Below are 20,172 nucleotides of genomic sequence, written 5' to 3'. Positions count from 1 at the left end.
TTCACCCTGACCTGGATGGCCCAGGTTAGCTCGGTCTCATGATGAGATCTCAGTAGCTAAGCAGGGTTGGCCCTGATGAGTAGACCACCAAGGAAGTCCATAGTCATTAGGCAGAGGCAGGCAATGGCAAACCACATTTGAATGCCTCTTGCCTTAGAAACCCTCTGGGGGTGCTGTACATCTCCTGTGACTTGATGGCACTTTCCACCACCACCACAAAGGCTTTAACTTGGGGCACGTGTGCCACCTCCAAGCTCTGGCCAGAGAAGGAGACTACAGATAGAGGTGATTATTTATAAACACCAGCAGTCTGAAATGAGTCATGTCATACTCCTAACCCCTTAGTCATCTCAGGCTTATTTACTGGTTTAGCAATAAAGGGCGACTCTGCTGGATGGACCATCTCCCCCCCACCCCCCCGCAGCTTGCTTTGTCTTCACTTTGGCCTTCCTAGAATACAAAGAAACATAGAACTGCCTTATACTGTGTCTGTTCATTGGTCTGTCAAGGTCAGTGTTGTCTCCTCTGGCAGCAGCTTTTCAGGGTCTAAGTGAGATCTTTTGCGACCTAATTGTTTGATTTGGAAATGCTGAGGATTGACTCTGTGACCTTTGGCATGCAAGCTAGAGGCTGTGCCATTGACCACACCTACCTGCCCCACCCCTTGCTCCACCTTGCCTTCACCTTTCACTCCTTCCTTCAGCCTCGACAGGATCAGAAGCTGGCAGAGAGTGAATTGGCTGTGGTTCAGTGGAAGAGCATCTGCTTTGCATGCAGAAAATCCTAAATTCAGTCCCCGTCATGTACTGTGGAAAGAATCAGGTAGTAGATGCTCTGAAAGATTTCTGCGTGAGATCCCGGAGAGCTGCCGACAATCAGAGCACATGACTGATCTTGATAAACCAATAGTCTGATTCAGTGCAAGCCAGCTTGGGGACTGATGATTATTTTGAATATAAAAAGAGGAGAAAGGGTTAAGAAGAGCCTGCCCCTTCCCCAGCATTGACGGACTTCAGGGTGCTTTTTCCATAGCCATTATTTTGTAGAAAGGATGCCAGAGAACAGCCACACAGAACTGAATATCACTTATAGTTTGTTCAAAGCCACTATTCTAATTGCAGGCTTAAAATGTGTCTTTCTCTTACCATCTTTGTATGGGATGATGAGCTCAAAGGATGCCTGGTTTGTTTTGGGCTGGAGTCATCGCCTTTCACTATTGCAAATCTCCAGGAACCTGTGGGCCAGAACTCAGGAAAGCAGGATGCAGAAGAAGTGGTCTAAATTCTCTAAAGCCTGGAAATTCTGCAAAGCTTTAGAAATGAAACCTTTTAGTTTCATTGGATCACCAGATGTTTTTTCTTCCCCAAAATGATTAGAGTTGACCTGTGCTTCTGGTCTGAGGGGAAACATATTTGCTTTTTGGATAAGTGGCCCAATTTCTGCCTGTCTTTCTCTTTCCCCTCCCAGTTCAAGAATTAGCAGAGAGGCTAGCCCTGAAGAGCTTTGGTTTCTCTTGTAACTAGGTCATGCTTCTCTCTGTGGGAATGCTTTCATTAAGGACGGCTTTCCTGGTAAATTGATAAATCAGGCACCTGTTCTTTCTTTAAGTGAGCTGATAAACAAGAAAAGATCCTTTAGAACAGATCCCAGCTAAGTTGTACTTTAAACACACTCTTAGTAGGTTTTGGCACGTATGCCCTGATCTTTGGTGAGGTGCCAAAGATTTCAGCCACTCTGTTATCTGATCAATGTATGTAATTTGGTTTAATTTTGACATTGGTCATCGCCATAGTATGTGTAGAACTCAAGCAGTCATTTGTTGTACTTATGCCTGTCTTTTCCCAAGGGCACTGGATGTAAGGAAAGGCATGCCAAATCTGGAAGGAAAGGCATGCCAAATTGGGAGTATATGTGACATATAGGTGTCTTATTCCCTGAACCTGCTGAACTTGTTATTAACATGAGCATCCTAGACTGCAGAGGGCATTAGCCTCTAATGTTTGTATTGTTGGCCTAAGAAACCACTTTTGAAATGTTAAACTTTTCCGACTCAGGATTTGCAGTGGTGTTGTTTCAAGCCTTTGTGGTACCCATGACACTGAGTTTTTCAGCAACATTATTTGCATATACGGAAGAGAGAGGGAACGACTCATATATGTTGTCATTTTAAGAATGTCTTTCTCAATGATCAAGAACTACATCCGGGCATTTGGTCAACCGTTGCTTTTCATGCTTTCAATTAAATGGCTTCCATTGTTTATTCTTCTCAGCACGCCAAGGGTGCAGCCTCCTACTAGCCACATCCTGCACCCTGTGAGTCAGTAAAGCATTCTAACGAGTATGCTGCTGACGAAGATGACTTAAGATCATGGCTTCAACGTTCTCTTAGGCAGATAGAGAAAGGGAGAGCAGGAAGGGGTAAGCCAGTGTTTGGCTCTCGCGGCCCTTTCTTATTACTGCCCAGGGTAACGCCAATCACCACTTTGGGGTCAGGAAGAATTTTCCTCCAGGTTAGAGTGGCCAGGGATCCTGGAGGTTTTTGACTTTCCTCTGGTCAGTAGGGGAGTGGAGGGAGCTGTGAATTTCCAGCATTGTGCAAGTTGTTGGACTAGATGGGCTTTGGGGTCCCATCCCAGTTTATGATTCTATAACTCTGCCGCCACTCTTTTAACATTCAGCCTGATGAAGAGTTCTGGAGAACTTTGAAGCTTGCACACTATGTTTTGTTCTTTTGAACCTGGATCTCTCAGATGCTAGTCCCAACACTCCATTCACTATGCCATTCTCACTCCAAGGTCCAAATTAGATATGGTGGTATCCACAGGTCCAACTCACAGACACCATGGCTGTTTTAAAGGGATTTAAAAATGCCATTAGCCTCAGGCCAGCATATTGTTGGCCCAATCAACATTGGGTCCTTGTGGTATTTTTAAATCCCTTTAAATGGTGGCAGCATCTACGGGTTAGCACCATGGACACTATCATGTCTAGTTTGGCTCTAAGACCTTAGTATCTTACAACTGCATGTCTGGCTAAGCTCAGAGTATATTTATTGCTAAGACGACATTGATGATACCAATGATATCCAAATTTAGATTTTGTTTTTCATCTGTCCAACACAGGAAATACTTGTATCAAAGCCCGTTCTGCAATATCGGCTTCTCCACTTGAATCATTTACCTTTCTCATTCTGTGCCTTCAGTAGAATTTCATTTTCAGGAAATGGTTTTTGGAATGCTTGGAGGAATGACGTATCTCCTTTCCTCTGCTGAGTCTTCCATTCATTTGGGATGACGAAGAGGCTGAGTATGTCAGTCCCAAGCAGTAGCGTCCCAGCTCTGTTCTGAATTGTAGGATACACAGTCAATCTTGGAAACTCCATTTTCTTCTTTGGGTTGTGTATGTGTTTTGAAACTCCAAACCTTGTGTAACTTGCATTGTGAATACTGGACTGGAGAACTAAGTAGGGATTTGAGAGGGTTTTTACAGACTTGTGCCTGGGACAGGGTTACAGGGGAGAAACAATTGTGAAAACAAATATTTGGTTTGAACTTAGCAGATTCCTAGTAAACATACCAATAGGTAGCTCTGCTATGTCCAAACTACGTTATATTTTGCTGGCTTCTCATGGGTTAAAATAAAGGCAAACCAGGCAAAATTCCCTTTGCTTTTTAACCCCCTTTTTACATTTAGATAGTTGATCCTTCAGGAAATATTATTGAGTATTTGTTGCTCTGAAAATACTGGCACCCAGATGCTTTTTTAAAAAGAGAGGAAGTTGAGTCTGTTGGTAGTTTCAGGTGTCTCTTGGATCCCTTTACCTTCACTGGTTTCAGTAAATGAAGTTGCTTATTTCATTTTCCCTGTGTAAAGAAACACTTCGAGAGGAAAGATCTGGCATGTAAAAGTTGCAGCTATTAATAAACTTGAGAATACAAAAGTACAACGAAAGAGAGCTAGTTGTGCTATTAGCTGCTTAGCTGAAAGGTGAAATTAGGGCAGTTTGGAGAATATCTGGCTGCGTGTGCTATGGCTGCAGGCACAAAAGTTAGATCTTTGATTCCTGCTGCAACTTCTGCTGGGTACGACCTGTGGCATGCAGATGGCCTCAGGTGCATACAGATGGGCCCAGGTTCAATTTGCTGCATTTCCATTCGCAGGATCCCAAATGCAGAGAATAGGTTTGCCATTTGTGTGCCCATGGTGGGTAAACTCCTGTTCTTGGCCCCAATCCTCAGCCCTCTGAAAGCTGAGTAATGGGAGAAAAACTGGCCAGAAAATTGACCCCATAGTGATGCTGCAGGAATCTCTTCATGTCTCTGTGGTCTTCACCTGCCTGACAGGGTTGTTGTTGTAAGGTAAAAAGGAGAAGAGGAGATCGATGTGAGCCACTTCAGGTTCCTGTTTGGGGGGGGGGGGGAAGCAGAGTACAGAAGAAGTAAATGAAAAGAATGCAATATCTCACATAGGGCTGGCCCTCCTTATGCCCCTCCATCAAGCCTGGTAAAAACAGGTTTGGGGCAACAATTTTGAAGCTAACTATTCTTTTGATTATGAAACAGTTTTCAGTATGAAACAGTTTTCTGAATCCGCAAGGATAAGAAGTCTTTACCCTTATGTTAGGGTCCTGCTGGAGAAAGGGAAGTGTGCTCTGCAAGCAAGCTGGGTCTAGGCTCCTCTGGAGTAAGGCCTCAGCCTTGGCTAGCTAATCCTAAGAGCATAGGCAAATGGAGCCTGACCTTGGCACAGAGGGCTTGCACCTAGTAGATCAATTGAGCCAGCCAAGTAACTTTCTCAGGCCTCAGTCTAAATTGGCTGGGTGTTGATCAGCTCAAGTGCAGTTGCTGGCAGGTGCTAAACCTCTTGAGGCTGTGCTCCAACCAGGATCCTACAAGGAAGTACTTCTCTCCACACCCTGCTCTAGATCTACAGGAGGTGGTATGCAGCCAGTCTGGCATTTCGCTTCCTTTGTGACACCTCAGCCTGTGCCTTCCGTCACTGGTGTTCCTGCAGAGTGGGAGAGGGTCCTAAGGGGATACAGGCCCAAGTTCGAGTCCTGCCTGGAGGCTTAGCAGCTGACTCATGGGCTGGTGGCAGGGTTTGCCTTTCAGACTCTGTCAGGGTGGCCTTGGGTGATGCTGATTCTGCAGGCAACTCTGCAGCGCTGGGCCTTCCCTGGTCCTCCTCAGCCACCGACCGGGGCCCCTCCCCTGAGGACTCTGAGTCGGAGTCACTAAGGTGGTCAGACGGGGTCATAATAGGAAGGGAGGCTATCAGTTGCAAGAGAGGTTGTTTGGAGGGGGCTGTGGAGAAGATTTCTAAACTCCACGCTTGCTCTTCGCTCCATAGTGGTAGGGGTTGTTTCTGAGCTGCAGCTGTTGCTTCTCCCAACGTCCTCAGTTCAGTTCCCCTACTTGGCACACTGCCTGGAACCCATCTGTGGTGTTCTCTGGAACTGTGTCTCAAACACAGATCATGAAGCAAGAAGTCACTTTTTTCACCTCCCAGGTGCTGTACAGCAGCGACTCTCCTGTGCAGCCTGTCTCTGCCTATTGACCTGTCTAAAGATCACGCTTTTATTCCACCCTTTGTCTGATGAACTCAGTGGAGCAGGCGTTGTTCTCCCTTTCTCATTTTAACCTCCAATGTTGTTGGGCTGAAAGAGAGTGACTTGCCCAAGATCAGTCAGTGGCTTTCATGGCACAGCGAAAAGCGGAACCCAAGTCTCCCAGATCCTAGCCCAGCACTAACCAAGGAGCCCCTGATCTTTTTGAACCTGTGGACACATTTGAAATTTGAAAACAGGTAGCAGGTGCCCCCACAAAATGGTTTCCATTGAAAGGGTTGGACCAATCACAAAATTGCTGCCAATGCCATGGGGCATGGGTTCTTTCAGGCCAAAGAATAGTCAAATAACCATTGTCCAGTCTCGAATGTAACATTCTTGAGCAAGATGGTTGAATGAGTGGTGGTTGGGCAGCTTCAGGGATTCCTGAATCAAGCAGATTGTTTGGATTCATTACAGTTTTGTTTAAGGCCTGGTCATAGGACTGAAATGGCCTTGTTTGCCTTGGTGGGTGACCTGTGCCAGGAGATGGGCAGGGGGAGTGTGTGTGTGTGGTGCCCTCAAGTCATGGCTGACTTACGGCGACCCCTGGTGGGGTTTTCATGGCAAGACACTCTCAGAGGTGGTTTGCCATTGCCTGCCTCTGCAGCCCTGGTCTTCGCAGGAGGTCTCCCATCCAGTTACTAACCATGGTCAACCCTGCTTACCTTCTGAGATCTGACAAGATCAGGCTCACCTGGGCTATCCAGGTCAGGGCTGGACAGGGGGAGTAGGACCCTGTTAATTCTCCTCGCTCACAGGATGGCTCTAAGGAAAAAAACGGGGGGATCAACTATGTATAGAGCCGAGGACCTCCTTGGAGGAAGGGTGGCATAAAAATGTGATAGAATGTCAAGAACATTTTGCGGCAAGCCAAATGATAGATATGAGGGCCAATTTGGTGTAGTGGTTAGAGTGTTGGACTAGGGGAGAGAGAGAGAACCTTGCCAGTCACACTACCTTCAAAGCTCTTAACAACTTTCTACCTTGAGAAAGCTTTGTATTCATTCTACCTTTGGATGGTAGAGTCTGCAGTAAACTTTGGTCGATATAACAGTATTTCACATAAAGAAAAGTTTTCCCTTTGTGTGCTGGTAATATTTACGATACCTACCTTTATCTCCTTTTCTGCCTCTTGTAGGTATAGATCTCTAAGTGATGCTTTATAAAAAAACCTTTTCTTACGCAATGTGAGCAGTTGTCCACTCTACTTCAGCCTTATTTGTCGGTTGTTGAACGCAGATAACTTTTGAACATGTTTTGTGCTATGAGGGTTTGCTCTTGTTCGATCCAAAGCAAGATGAGGAACTGCAGAGGCAACAAGTGCTTTGAATGAGTCATTGTTTGATTTTTACTTAACAGTGTTTATATTGTACATATAACACAGGGCAGGAACAGTCCTGGATCTCTGGCCCAGTTGTCCCTATTGCTCTGCTGAGTCTGCGCCTAAGTTAGAATGGCTGCTTTCGGGGAGGGGGGTGGCCTTTCCCCACTGCCAGTGCTGAGAGCTAGAACAGCTGCTTTCGTCAGTGAGGGAGGAGAGCAATTTTTTAATTAATTTATTTAAATGCTTGTTGTGGATTTTCCGGGCTGTATAGCTGTGGTCTTGGCATTGTAGTTCCTGACATTTCGCCAGCAGCTGTGGTTGGCATCTTCAGAGGTGTAGCACCGAAAGACAGAGATCTCTCAGTGTCACAAGTGTAGAGAAGATGTTGGCAGGTAATTTATATCTACTCAGGAAGGTGGGGTTGGGCTGAGTCATCCCGTAAGAGTTTCCCAGGGTGTGGAATGCTAATGGAGGGAGGCTTCACTGTATCTTGAGGAGGTTCTTTTGCATATGGATTGATGCTTGATATCAAGCACCAATATCCTGAGTAGATATAAATTACCTGCCAACATCTTTTCCACACTGTGACACTGAGAGCTCTCTGTCTTTTGGTGCTACACCTCTGAAGATGCCAGCCACATCTGCTGGCGAAACGTCAGGAACTACAATGCCAAGACCACGGCCATACAGCCCAGAAAATCCACAACAACCATCGTTTTCTGACCGTGAAAGCCTTCGACAATTTATTTAAACCTTTATATTCTACTTTTCCTCATGGTTCAGGGTCCCTTACAATACTTAACTGAAAGATCCAATGATAATAAAATCCCAAATTCCCCCCAACTTAATGAAACTCAATAACATGCAATTCCATCAAGCTTCCTCCTGTGAGACTTCTGCTCAGGATGTTGTGATTCATATATGGCAATCTTTGATAAAGACCTAAATTACAGATAGGCAGGATGTATATCTCTGGAATGAACAAATAAATAGAATACTGCAAGGCAGTATTGCTCTGTACAATAAACTGGTGATGATTATCATTGTTCGTACTGAGGAAATCACCAGTTTGTGAGGGTTGCCTCATTGCTTTTGTAGGAACTGAACAAAGAACATGAATTGCATTCATAAAATACAACGTAAACATTTGTTTTCCTGATAAGAAGAGCATCCTTTCTTTTCCCTATTGCCATAATATATTATTAGAGAATCTGGTTTAGAAGGGTGTGCAGAGTTGTAACACACTCCATTTACTCTCATGTGTCTATCCTTATTCATCTTTTTTGAAAATTTATTACTCTCAAAGTAGGCCTCCTGCAAAATCAAGCAGATTGAATTCTGCAGAAGAGTGCCACTTTCCCCTGCCTAGCCCTTGTGCCACACTTCCTTTACTCTTCCTTTATGGTATAAAGTGTCACGTTTAACTGCCTAGTGTTTACAACCAGCCCATAGTTCTTTCTCTGTTAGACCTCTGTCACAATTTTGGAGGTGAGAGTCAGGGTCAAACTAGACTGGGAAGCTCTCTACATTTCTATATAGCAGCCCAGGGAATTCTGATTTGGGTAGGGTTCATAGCATGGGAGGATTAACTTCTCCCTCCCGTTCTGTTTTGCCAGCCTCAAGTAGCCAACATAACTTCTGTTTTTCCCTTTACCCTGACCTGGATAGCCCAGACAAGCCCAATCTCATTAGATATTGGAAGCTAAGTAGTGTCAGCCTTGGTTAGTAATTAGATGGGAGACCTCCAAAGAAGACAGTGGTTGCAGAGGCGGGCAAGGGCAAGCCACCACTTGTTAGTCTCTTGCCTTGAAAACCCCTGCAGGTGTCTCCCTAAGTCAGTTATGACTTGCCGGCATTCTCCAGCACCAAATTTCCTTTGGGTGAAATGGCTTCAGGGTGCTCCTTGAGTTTAGGAAAACGGTGCAGATGTGGGCAGTGGAAACAGTTAGCCTCATGCCTCAGCTCCCATCCTAATCAGGGCCCCCATGTTTGCTATTTAGCAACAAAAACATGCTTGATGTTCATTCCATGTCTCATGTAGTGTGACCCTAGGGAGGGGCCATGGCAATGGCTCAGTGGCAGAACACCTGCTTTGCAGCTGAAGGTCCTGGATTCAGGTAGCAGATAATGTGAAGACCTCTGCTGCAGAGCCGAGAAGACAGTGCTAAGCCTGATAGACTAATGGCCGGACTTGGTATAATGGCAACATCGTGTGCTAAATGAAGGGATTGTGAGTATTCTGCCATGGTAACAGGATGGATTCTGGTTTTGGGCTCATAATTCAACACTTGGAGATTTCAAATTTTTTTCCTAAAGCATTTCCAGACTTTATAGGTCTGAAGATACATTTCAGAGTTTGTGGACAAAGTCTAATGAAACTGCAGATACTGGAGAGGCAGCTGAATAAAAGTTCCAGTGCCCAAGGGCTGCCCCTTGGGGCTTGAACCTTCCCCCACAATAAATTGCAGAATCTGAAATTCTACAAATTGAACAAATATACATTTTTATTTATTTAAAAATATCTATTTCCTTCATTTCCGCCACAAGATCTTCCTTCAAGTTGACTTATCATTTAAGAGCATGTGAAGGGAGAACTTAGAAAATCAACTTAGAAAATCAATTGCTGGTTAATTATTTTAATTATTTTAAATAATTAACTAGCAGAAGCAACAGAGGAATATATGCTCATGAGCCAAAAATGGATGAAAATGGCATAGAGTTCACTGAGCTATGAATGGACACCAGGTGAATATTTGGGGTGGGAATCTTTAACTGGGCCTCCTGTCCCTCTTGCCACCCAGCGTAATCTAAAGGGGTCTTTAGACCAAAGCTTCCACAGCATGTCTCGAGTGATGGGTGGGCTTATATGGAAGGATGTGGTTCCTGGGCTGCTGTGCTCCTAGCCTGTACCTGGAAATAAACTGGGAGCCAGCCAAACAGATCCATGCAGTACAAGAACTCCTTGTTAACAATCTGGCCACCGTATTCTTGACCAGTTCAAGTTTTTAACTAATCTTAAGAGACAGCTCCACATCTAACACATTACAATAATCCAATCTGAGCATCAGTAGGGCATGTGAATAACTGTAAGAAAGTCAACACTGGGTCATATAAGCAAACTAGTTTGAACGATAATTTCTATTGCTATGAAAATTCAGCTCTTTTGGAAAACAACTACATGTTTATATCCATAGTTTTGGGAGCATGCCTGAATTTTCTATGCTGGAAGAGATTGTGAAAGATTCAGCCGAAAGGTTGGAGACTGGCAGAGATCATTTACATTATGAACATTAATGTTTGTTCCAGCCTAAACAAAACTGAGCCTGGGTATTTAATTACATTGTGGAGGATGATAACAGAGAGGGCTGTTTATTGCAGGCAGTAAAGCTTTCAGGAAAACAACCTGCCTTCTCTCTCTTTCAACCTCAGAGGTCCTCAAACTTTCACATATCAGCAGTTCTAGGTAGGTTGTGTTGTGTTTTTGACCATTGCCACACATTTTCCAAATACAGCCAGTCAGTAAAATATATTTGCTTTACTATAAGTCATTGTAAAACTGTATGCCTCCCGAGTATATATACAGAATGTTCCGTGAAACTGACCAAACATACTTATGCTCCAAATTTGCTAATTTATTTTCAGCCATTGCATTTATAGATGGAATTACAACACTCTACAAACGTGAATATCAAACATGTTTTGATGAGCTAAAATTAAATGATCCCATCTGAAAGGAACATTTTTAGACTGAACAATCATGGTTCTGATTTTCCTGGTTGTTTCAGCAAAAAGGAAAGTCTTTGTTATATTTTTATCCAAATCCGACCAACAGGGTTGCATATTCTGGGTTCAGAAATTCCTGGAGATTTGGGAGTAGAGCCTGCAGAGGATGGGATTTGAGGACAGGAGAGACCTTGGCAGGGTATAAATTGATAGATTCCACTCCCCAAAGCAGCCATTTTCTTTAGGGGAACAGATATTGTCATCTGGAAATCAGTTATAATTCTGGGAGTTCTCCTGGCCACACATGGAGGTTGGCATCCCTAAGAAGTAGGTAACAGGGAGAAATCCTAAGCAGGTCTTCTCTGGTGTTACTCAGTGGGGCTTACTTCCAGGAAAGTGTTCTTAGGATTGCATCCAGAGCTCTTCAAAATCCGTTTGATCAGTGACTTCTAAGCAGGTCTGGCTTTTGAATTACAACTCATAGTTCTTGCAGGTTAGCTGTTGTAAATATGAAAAATATCCATGCATTGATTCATGGCTGTTTTCCTCCCCAAGAGCACAGCAGTCCCTTTCTTTTGCAATATCAGTTTGATGTCTGTGTTTACCTTCCTGGTCTCCTCAAGGGTGCTGGAAAGGCCTGTGTCACTTCAGCTAAAGTTTCAAGGTTAGTAACTTTCCAGATAGCTGAAGCAAATATCAAATGGAAACTAGAGGAATGTGATTTGCTCAAGGACACCCCCGTGACATTTTAATACCTGGGGCAAAAATCTAAACGGTGTCCACTTTGGTAAACAACACAATAAATTAAATAACCAACAACTTGCCACCCTTTAGTGGTGTTCACAATTTACTGCCTGAGGCATTCTACCTGGTAGCAAGATTCAAAAGAAATCCCCCGGCCTCCGCAGTTAATGAGTAAGGAACATATGAAGCTGCCTTATACAGTCAGACTGTTGGTTCCGTCTGAGCTAATAATGTGAGTTCTGACAGGCAGTGCCTTCCCAGAGTCTCAGGTAGAGGAAAATCTTCCGTACCACCACCTACCTGAGATCCTTTGGCTGGAATCGCCAGGGCTCGAGACCTTTAAAGCAAAGTCCTCCACCCCTGATCCACAGCCCTTGTCAGATGTAAAGCACATAAGTGGCAAACATCATCATAGTTGGATGTAGCTGTTTGGTTACCGCATTGCTTCCATTTTGTCCGTGCCATCTTTATCTTGGGAGCTGAGACCTGCATCCCTCCAGGTTTTGTCTTAAAGGCAAATAGAAAATGCTCTGACCAGCACAAAACAAAAGAGAGAGCTCGAATGGGGGACGTGGGACCATGACTGATTGCATAATACAATCTGAAAGATAGCCTCTGAAGCTCTCGCCTAGAAACAATACTTCGATCATTAATCTAGCCCTCTCCCATCTTGTTGGCAGGCCATTTTGCCATGACAGTCTCCTGTTGTTATGTCCACTTTTGGGGATCAACTACCTCCACTCCATTTTCCACATTTATCCAGGTTTGATTCTCGCCCCCGCCCCCAAGCCTAACTTGTTTTCTGAACCTTGGAATCAATCTCACTTTTAAACTGCTAATCACCCCCCTTTTAATACTTCACGTGATTCTGCTTGAATAAACTTTGTTTCTGCGTTTTCCGTTCTGTCTGGGCTTTCTCAGTATTTCTTCCAAGTTTGTGGTAGGGGTGTGTCATCCAGACAGATCCTTCTTACAGATGTGATGGTCACTGCTCTGGGTTACAGTCATGTTAAATCCAAAGCCTGCAGCTCCTTAGGCAGCAGGACAGTGGCCTCCAGGGAGAAGATTGCTTCTCAGATGGGGCTGTTTTGGTGTGGGTGTGTGGGCTCCTCCAGGAAAGTGAGCCATATTCACAAAGACACATGTCACTGACCATACCCAATAACTAATTGGGCTTCAGCTTTCCTAATTTAAAATGCTATTAAGAGTGAAGCGCCACAAATAGAACTCTGGGCCAGTCACTCTCTAATCTTCCTTTCAAGGTTATATATGCCCCGGATCATAAACTAGTTTTTAGAAAGGCTACTTTGAAGAGGCTAATGGAGTGTGATAGACCAGGGATCCAGCCATCTGTTCCAGTGTGGACTGCCCACGAGTCCTATTGCTGCTGTCCCCCCATGCCTCTTTTACTTCCAGGTTGGCAACTAGGGAGGGAATGAGATCATAGTGTTTCTTGGGGGTATATTTTACCCTGGGGCTTCTAGCAGCTGGTCCATACCGTAAGCACACAGTTTTCTTGAAAAGCCATCAGACCCTCTTAATGATTTCACTGAGAGATTGTCTTTGTATTTCTTACATTGTTCATGGTAAGAAGTGGCATTTTCAGTGTCTTTTTCTCTCCCAAGAGTGTATTTTTAAACTTTATGCGGCAGAGAAAAGCTGCCGCAGAAGTGCCCGATCATTTTGCCAAGTAACAAAATCCTGACTAATCATTGCCTTTTGGGAAGTCAGCGGGGAGTTAGGGTTGGATAGCCTGAGACTGATGGATTTACAGGAATGGAACAGGCTGTCAGTCTGGACTCTTGCATAACATACAGAAAACTATTTGACTACCAAAGTCCTGTGCAAACATGAATCTGCCTATGTCAGTAATGAAACCTGAGACCCATAAAGGTTACCGTTTAAAGGTGTCTGGGGGTAATGCTCCTTTCTTTGTTCTCAGATGAATCCTGTGCACTAGTGATCCCCAATGTGGTGCCCATGGGCACTATTGCACCCCTAATGCATTGGCTGGCGCCCACGTCTTTTCTCATTAAAGGAGCTCTTCGCCAAAAGCTAATGCGAGTTTTCCTCCACATCCGTTGGAGGTACTTCAGAAGAGCTCTGGAGGCATCACCTGTGTATCTGTAAGAAGACAACCATTTGGAAACAGCTCTCTCTGTTACAGGAGGACGTTTGGCTTGAAACCTCCTGACATGTTGTGGAACCTCCCAAAGTTTTGTGGTTGGACCCAGCCCCCATGGTAGCCATTTTATTGTAGCACCTATTACCAGCTCTCAAAATTCCAAAGGTGCCTACGTGTTTAAGAAGGTTGGTGATCCCTGCTGCTTAGCGCTGCTTGCAGATAAATCACTCTTGGTATACCTGACAAATAACAGCATCCTCTCAAAATATACTCTTCTTTTTCGGGTCACTTGTGTGAGATATTATTTAATATAACTCTTTCTGTCCTAGTTTTTTATGGGTTAGATTTCACAGAGCTGTTGTGCTAAGCCTTTTCCCCTCGACGTAGAAGAGGCACCGCTGTTAGCAGAACAGATCTGTAAGATCCAGCCTCATGATGCTTCCTCTCGACTATGTTCTGATTCTTCATTTCAATGTAAACTGTATTGATTTCGGAGAGGTTATTCATAAAATGCTCCTGGTTGGAATTTTTTTTTTCAAATGTGGCCAGAAGAGTTACCCTTCCAGGTTTTAGCTCAAGAGCTTCTCTTTACTCAGAATCACAATCAAATTCTCATTTTAAAACACCGGGTAACTGGAGGCGTAAGGAATATAGTCCTGTGCCTTGAGGAGCAAGACAAATGTCTTTGAGTAGCCTACAGAATGTTGTCATTTTAGCTGGCTTGAGGCAGATTCTTGCTCACCCCCTCTAGAGAGGCCTCTATTGCCTTGGAAATGCTGCTCTAGGCCTCTGGAGACCAGGACATGCCAGGATCTCTTGCAGACAGTAAGAACTGTTAGTGTCTGTTTTCAGTATCAGAGCCAGGGAACCATCTGCTGTGTGAAAGACTGCCGTCCTCTAGAAGAGAACAAAGACTTGCTTGTTTGGAACATAAGAATTGCCTTTCTGGATCATACCAAGGTCCATCTAGAACAGCGTTCTTTTTCCATCCCCAAACAGCCAAATGATCTGAGAAGCTCACCGTTTCTAAGCTCACAGTCTTTAATGCCAGGAATATTCAGAAGTATGCTGCCTCTAATAGCCACAGCATAACGTAGTGGATATGTTTGATTCGTTTTAGTAGCCGTCTTCCTCTCTTGTAGCTGGGGAATTCCTGTTCATTACATGATGGGGGAAGAAGTGCTTTCTTGTGTTACTCCTTAACCGATACTGCCAGTCACATTACAGGGCAAGCCACTAAGGTGATAAACCTGTGTGTAGTCTACACTTTCATACTGTAAGCATGGGGCTTCCATGATAGAATGCTCCTCCTTTCTGAAGGAGAAGGAGAGGAGGATCCCTCTGTTTTGAAAACTGGCATGAAAAGTGGTCTAGGATTCTTCCTGACACATGCATAGATTTTTTTTGTATAGTGATCTTCCATACAGAATGAGACCTTTAGAGTCATATGAATGGCTCTACCTGCAGTCTAAGTTTAGCACACCCACGTTTGAGATTACCACCTTAGGCCCAGAGCTGTATTAGTTGACAAGGTGAGGCAGGTCAGTTGGTAGCTAGGGGGCTCATCGTGACAGATTGAACGTACTCATTTCAGGAGAAATATATGCAAGTTAAGGGCCTAATTAGATGATAGGAAAGACCCATGTATTGAGCATTCTGCTGATTTTTTAAAAAATCTGTTAACTTTCTGCTTAGAACAGTGGGGAAAATAGAGAGTGTGTAACTCTCCTTCCTCTAAAGTACTCTTGAAAACTGCAGTTGGTTTTTGAGGGAAAATACACTGAATCATCAGGCACCCCAAACTGTGTTCAGATTGGGATCAATGCCACAATAGGCTGGGTCAAGACGGTCATAGCTGGGCAGCTTTAAGCTGCTCTATCCAACTTTCTGCCTCTCTGAAGAGAAGCAGAAGTCAGTGGTGTTTATGCGAGCTGTCTGAGAGCCTTGAAAGACCTGCGTAATTTATTGTGCCCTACCTAACAATGCCAATGATGTCAAGTAGGTACCCGGATTCTTGCAATGGTCTGTAATTCTGTGTTGTGGGATGTTAACACCATAAATGGAGAAGGACCAGGTTTCCAGCAATGCATTCCCCCCTTTTGGACCTACATCAGTGGATTTCAGTTGTTCTTCTTCTTTTTTCATTTTGGCAATGCCATTGCTTTTGGGAACAAAATAAATTAACTATCAGAATGTTTCCATATTTATATCCCCCGAAAACATTCTGCTTAAAAGGAACAGTGCCTATAACTGGCACAATGTCTTTGGTATTAATTCTTTGCTGTTTTCCGTGGCCATTGAATTGGCAGAAGAGTAAAAAACAGGGTACAGGCTTCAATGTAGAAATGAATTTTTGAGACCACCACTACTTTGCAATCTGCTGATAACTTCCTGTATGTAAAAAATGTTGTCTTGGCAGCAGCTACACACGAGGTCATGAAAGACACTTGTTAATTTTTCTTTCCCCAGATCTCTCTTTCCACTGAGAACAAAAATAACATTATCCTTGGGACACAAGGGTCGAATCCACATTCACCCATTACCCGCATGTTTATCGGATATCTTCCGTTTGCCTCCAATCCACGATTTTTTCCTCTTCGTTCACATTCCTGCTTCCAATCCGTCTTTCTCGCACGTCCCTCCGGTCACACAGCCGCTCGAAAACCGCTTTTTGGGGCGGGACCTTTTTTCCCCCGCCCATTTTTTTATTTTTTTGAGCGCACTTTTCCGTTATTTCGATCTTGCCTTATAAAGAAACATCATTGAAGATAATGATGCCTCTCTTTCCCCCACTGACAGCACTGATGGCTCTCTCCCGTTTCTTTTTTGGAAATTTGGAAGCATGTGGGAAGCTTTCGTGGGCATTTCCTATGCAGGACAGTTCAGTGCCTGGATTTTACTGAAGTTTCACTTCCTTGGAGTGTCATTATGTTCCCAATAGTCACTGGCCGAATCCGCATTCACCCCACACCCGCATTTCCCGCTTTTGAGGGAGGGAACAAATCTTCCCGCCTTTTTTTTTTTTAATTACTTTTCCGTTATTTCGATCTTGCCTTATAAGAATATTGTATTTCCTTCTAAGGATATTATAATTTTGATATTACAGTAATATAAAATAAAAAAAAATAAAAAACAGTTAAAAAGGAAGTTTCGTGAGTCCGTTCTGAGGATGGATTCACCCCAAAATGATTTTTCAAACTACCAGATTTGATTCAGAAACAGCATAATCAATAAATCCAATGCTATGAAGTCAAAAACAGTCTTTTGCAGACTACGGAGCACTTGCAAGTTGAATCAGCCAATAGGAACTCTCGGAATGGCCGGAGAGACAGGAAGGGGGGTGGTTTTTAAAAAAACCGCGTAAATTGCGCATTGGCCCATTCACGGCCACCGTGAAACTCCCGTTGAAAACCTGTGACCACATATTCGGGAGAAATGCGAAATGTTTAATGAGGTAATGTGACTGGCACTCGGGATTGCGTGGGGAATGCAGGGAACATGCGACTTAGAATGAGTAATGTGGATTCGCCCAAGCTGGCCTTAGGACAGTTTAAGCAACAAATGGAATTTTTTTAGTGAACTATCAGATATTCCCTGTAAAGATTTTTGTATAGTTTCCCCCGTTGGAACAGGCACTTAATAGATTTGTCATTCAGTGTCTTTCCATATGAGAGGAAAACTCCTCTGTACTGGTGTGGTATGTATGAGGTATGTGTGAATAATTGGTGTTCAGTTCTTTTTCAGATAGGATGAATGTGTGCTCTAGCACTAACAAAGTGGAAATAGCCTAAATATAAACGGGAAACTGTTCACAAAGCTGTGGGAGAGAGAGTAGATGTTTGCTGGGGTTAGCTAGCCTGTGTTGTTCTAAAATTTGAAAGGCTGCATAAAAATTAGGAAGGTACATTTTGGAAATTAAATTTTAAAATGTTTTAAAGAGTTTTACTATGATATAAACATGAGTGGATTGCTTGGCACCTTTTGACTGTTACAGCATGCAAACATGGTGCACAAACTTCCACTACCAAGGCGTCTGTTTGTCAAACCTCTGAACAAACCAGGTAGAAGCACTTGCTATGGAAAGAGCCCCTGGCCACTAATAAACAACGGAGTAATGGCTGCACACAGATTATTTCTGTCATAAAGCAGTTGTTGAAAACAGAATGACCAAGTGGGAACTTGTGGTGCTGAAGGACAGTTATTGGAACTCCAGATGTGTGGCTTGGTCCTGAAAACCAGCCACACGGAGTGGGGGGGGTCTGCATTGGGGTCCCAGTACTGAGGATGGAGGGTTTTAATTTCTCCCCTCAAATGGCCTACTCTTGTCTGCTACCATCCCTTCCCCAGCACTGCAGGCCCAGTCCAGGTAGCTCTCCTGCCTACATTGTGGTTGTTTTTTTTTAGATCAAATTATACAGCTGAACTCCTGATTGCAAATTCATAGTTTGGCTCCAGAAAATAACTTTTATCTGGCCTCCTGTGAACCTGCCAAATCCTCATCAAGGTGCTGTTCCCTAGTCACAGTGGTTTTCAGAGCTCTTGGTTGCTTTGCTTTGGTTTGATATGCTGCTTTGTCTGATTGTAGCCTTGTCTAACGCTTTATACCACGTTTTTCGGCTCTGCTACATTTTGTTGGAGAGACATCTCAGCCTTACCTCCCAGGGGAGATGGTAAAGTCCACTCCTCAGCCTGGCTCCAGAGACTTCTTTCTCCTTTATTTTATGTCACTCGCCTTTTAACCTTTTCACTTCCATCTCATTCACCAGTAGACAACCACTAGGAAGGGGCTGCTTCCTCAGCAATTTTTTAAAGAATGATAAATTGATTTAATGAAGTCACCCGAACTTTGATGTTGTTTTTGGTTTATTTTTTAGCTCAGAGCCCTTGAGAAAGCTGGAATTCTCCACTGAGAATTCCTGGAGGCTTGTCAGCAGCTGGGGCAGAAACCGGCAGCTGCGTGTGTGTGGTGGGCTGGGTTCATCTGTCTTAGCTTTCCTGTTGCCTAAAATATCTCCTCAGAGGACTGCAAATGTGTGGAAGATTGCTTAGCATTGATTCATGGATTCCCGTTCTTCCCCAAATGGCTTACATATTAACACCTTGGCTGGAATGGTGCCTCAAAGTTCATAATGCTGCACTGAACAATAAACTTTCAATCCTTTTAAAACGTCTGTTGTAGCCAAGAAATGGCAAAGCGGGGCTTTTAGTTCATCACCAGCATTGTGATTGATCATTTCCTGGGATTGCGGATCCCATTGATTTGCAGTTGTAGGTGCACATTACCTGGAATCTCCTGTTAATGGGTGGAACAGCTGGCTGGCTGGTGGGTAGGTTTGGGGGTCTTACTCAAAGATCCATCCCTGAAAGTGTCTCTCGCATTGCAGTTCAAGCCAGGACAGCCACTGCAGCTTATATAAACTTTTATAGAGCAGACGAAACTCGAGGAGACCTTGCTCCATCAAGAAGCAACAGCGATTCAGATAAATCTCTCACTTAGCTATGCGTCGTCCCATCTCCAAAAGGGTATCGCAGAGCTGAAAGAAGTGCAGAAGAGGACAACCAAAATAATCAACTTGTTGTTGGAGCGCCTTCCCTACAACAAAAGGTTAAAGCGTTTGAAGCTTTTCAGTTTAAAAAAAAAGTTGACCGTGGGGGAGGGCATGGATAGAGTTGTGTATAAAATGATTCATGGCATGGCAGGAAGAAAGTGTGGTGTAGTGGCAAGAGTGTCAGATTAGGATCTAGGAGACCGAGATTTGAATCCTCACTCTGCTATGGAAGCTTGCTGGAGGACCTTGGGCCAGTCACATATATTCAGCCTAACCACCTAACTCATAGCATTATTGTGATGATTAAATGGAGGAGAGGAGAACAGTATAAACTGCTTTGGGTCCCTGTTGAAAGGGGGGTATAAGTGAAATAAAATAGATAAATTAATGAAGTGTGTGTGTGGGGGGGTGCTTTTTTATCCTTCTCCCAAACTATTAGAACTCAGGGAAACCTAATTAAGTTGAACGACAGTAGATCTATGACAGGCAAGAGAAATTAATGGCAACCCAAGAAAGCCGTTCTTCTCATAATACACAGCTTGTGGAACTCACTACTCCAAGATGTAGTGATGGACACTAGAAAGCTTTAAAAGAAGGCAGGAGAAATTCATGCAGGATAGGTCTGAGAACAGCTGTTAGCTGTGATGGCTACATGGAGCTTCTGTGTTCACAGACTGGATACTTGCTGGGGAGCTACTAGGGTCGCCACCTTGGTGTTGGGAAATTGCTGAAGATGTGGGGGTAAAGCCTGGAGAAGGTGGGGTTTGGGGAGGGAAGGGGCCGCAGCAGGGCATAAGGCCATAGAGTCCACCCTTCAAAGCAGCCATTTTCTCCTGGGAAACTGATTTCGGTTGACTGGAGATCAGTTGTAATTCTGGGAGATCTCCAGGCTCCACCTGGAGGTTGGCAAACCTATGAACAATGGCAGGGGACAACGTTGGCCTCTGAGCACCACTTGTAGGCCTTCCAGCTTGTGCTCTTGCTTTCAAGGCCTCATTCAGATCAGCTAAGTATTGTGCAAAATATATTCTAGTTCAGCTGTTTATCTTATTATGCTAAACTTGGAGAAGGGCAGCTACATCTTATTTGGAACAGCAAG

At 44.0% G+C, this 20,172-nt stretch overlaps 1 protein-coding gene across 2 annotated transcripts in view; it reads left to right on the top strand.

The window, feature by feature from the left end:
• FAM13A (family with sequence similarity 13 member A) overlaps nt 1–20,172 on the top strand; it is a 172,271-nt gene that overhangs the window by 36,598 nt on the left and 115,501 nt on the right. The gene's annotated exons all lie outside the window — the stretch shown is intronic.

The sequence above is a fragment of the Eublepharis macularius genome, chromosome 10 (genome assembly GCF_028583425.1).
Source record: "Eublepharis macularius isolate TG4126 chromosome 10, MPM_Emac_v1.0, whole genome shotgun sequence".
In the NCBI taxonomy this organism is placed as follows: domain Eukaryota; kingdom Metazoa; phylum Chordata; class Lepidosauria; order Squamata; family Eublepharidae; genus Eublepharis; species Eublepharis macularius.
Note: the sequence above shows the minus strand (reverse complement) of the source record. Positions and strands in the feature narration are given on the sequence as shown.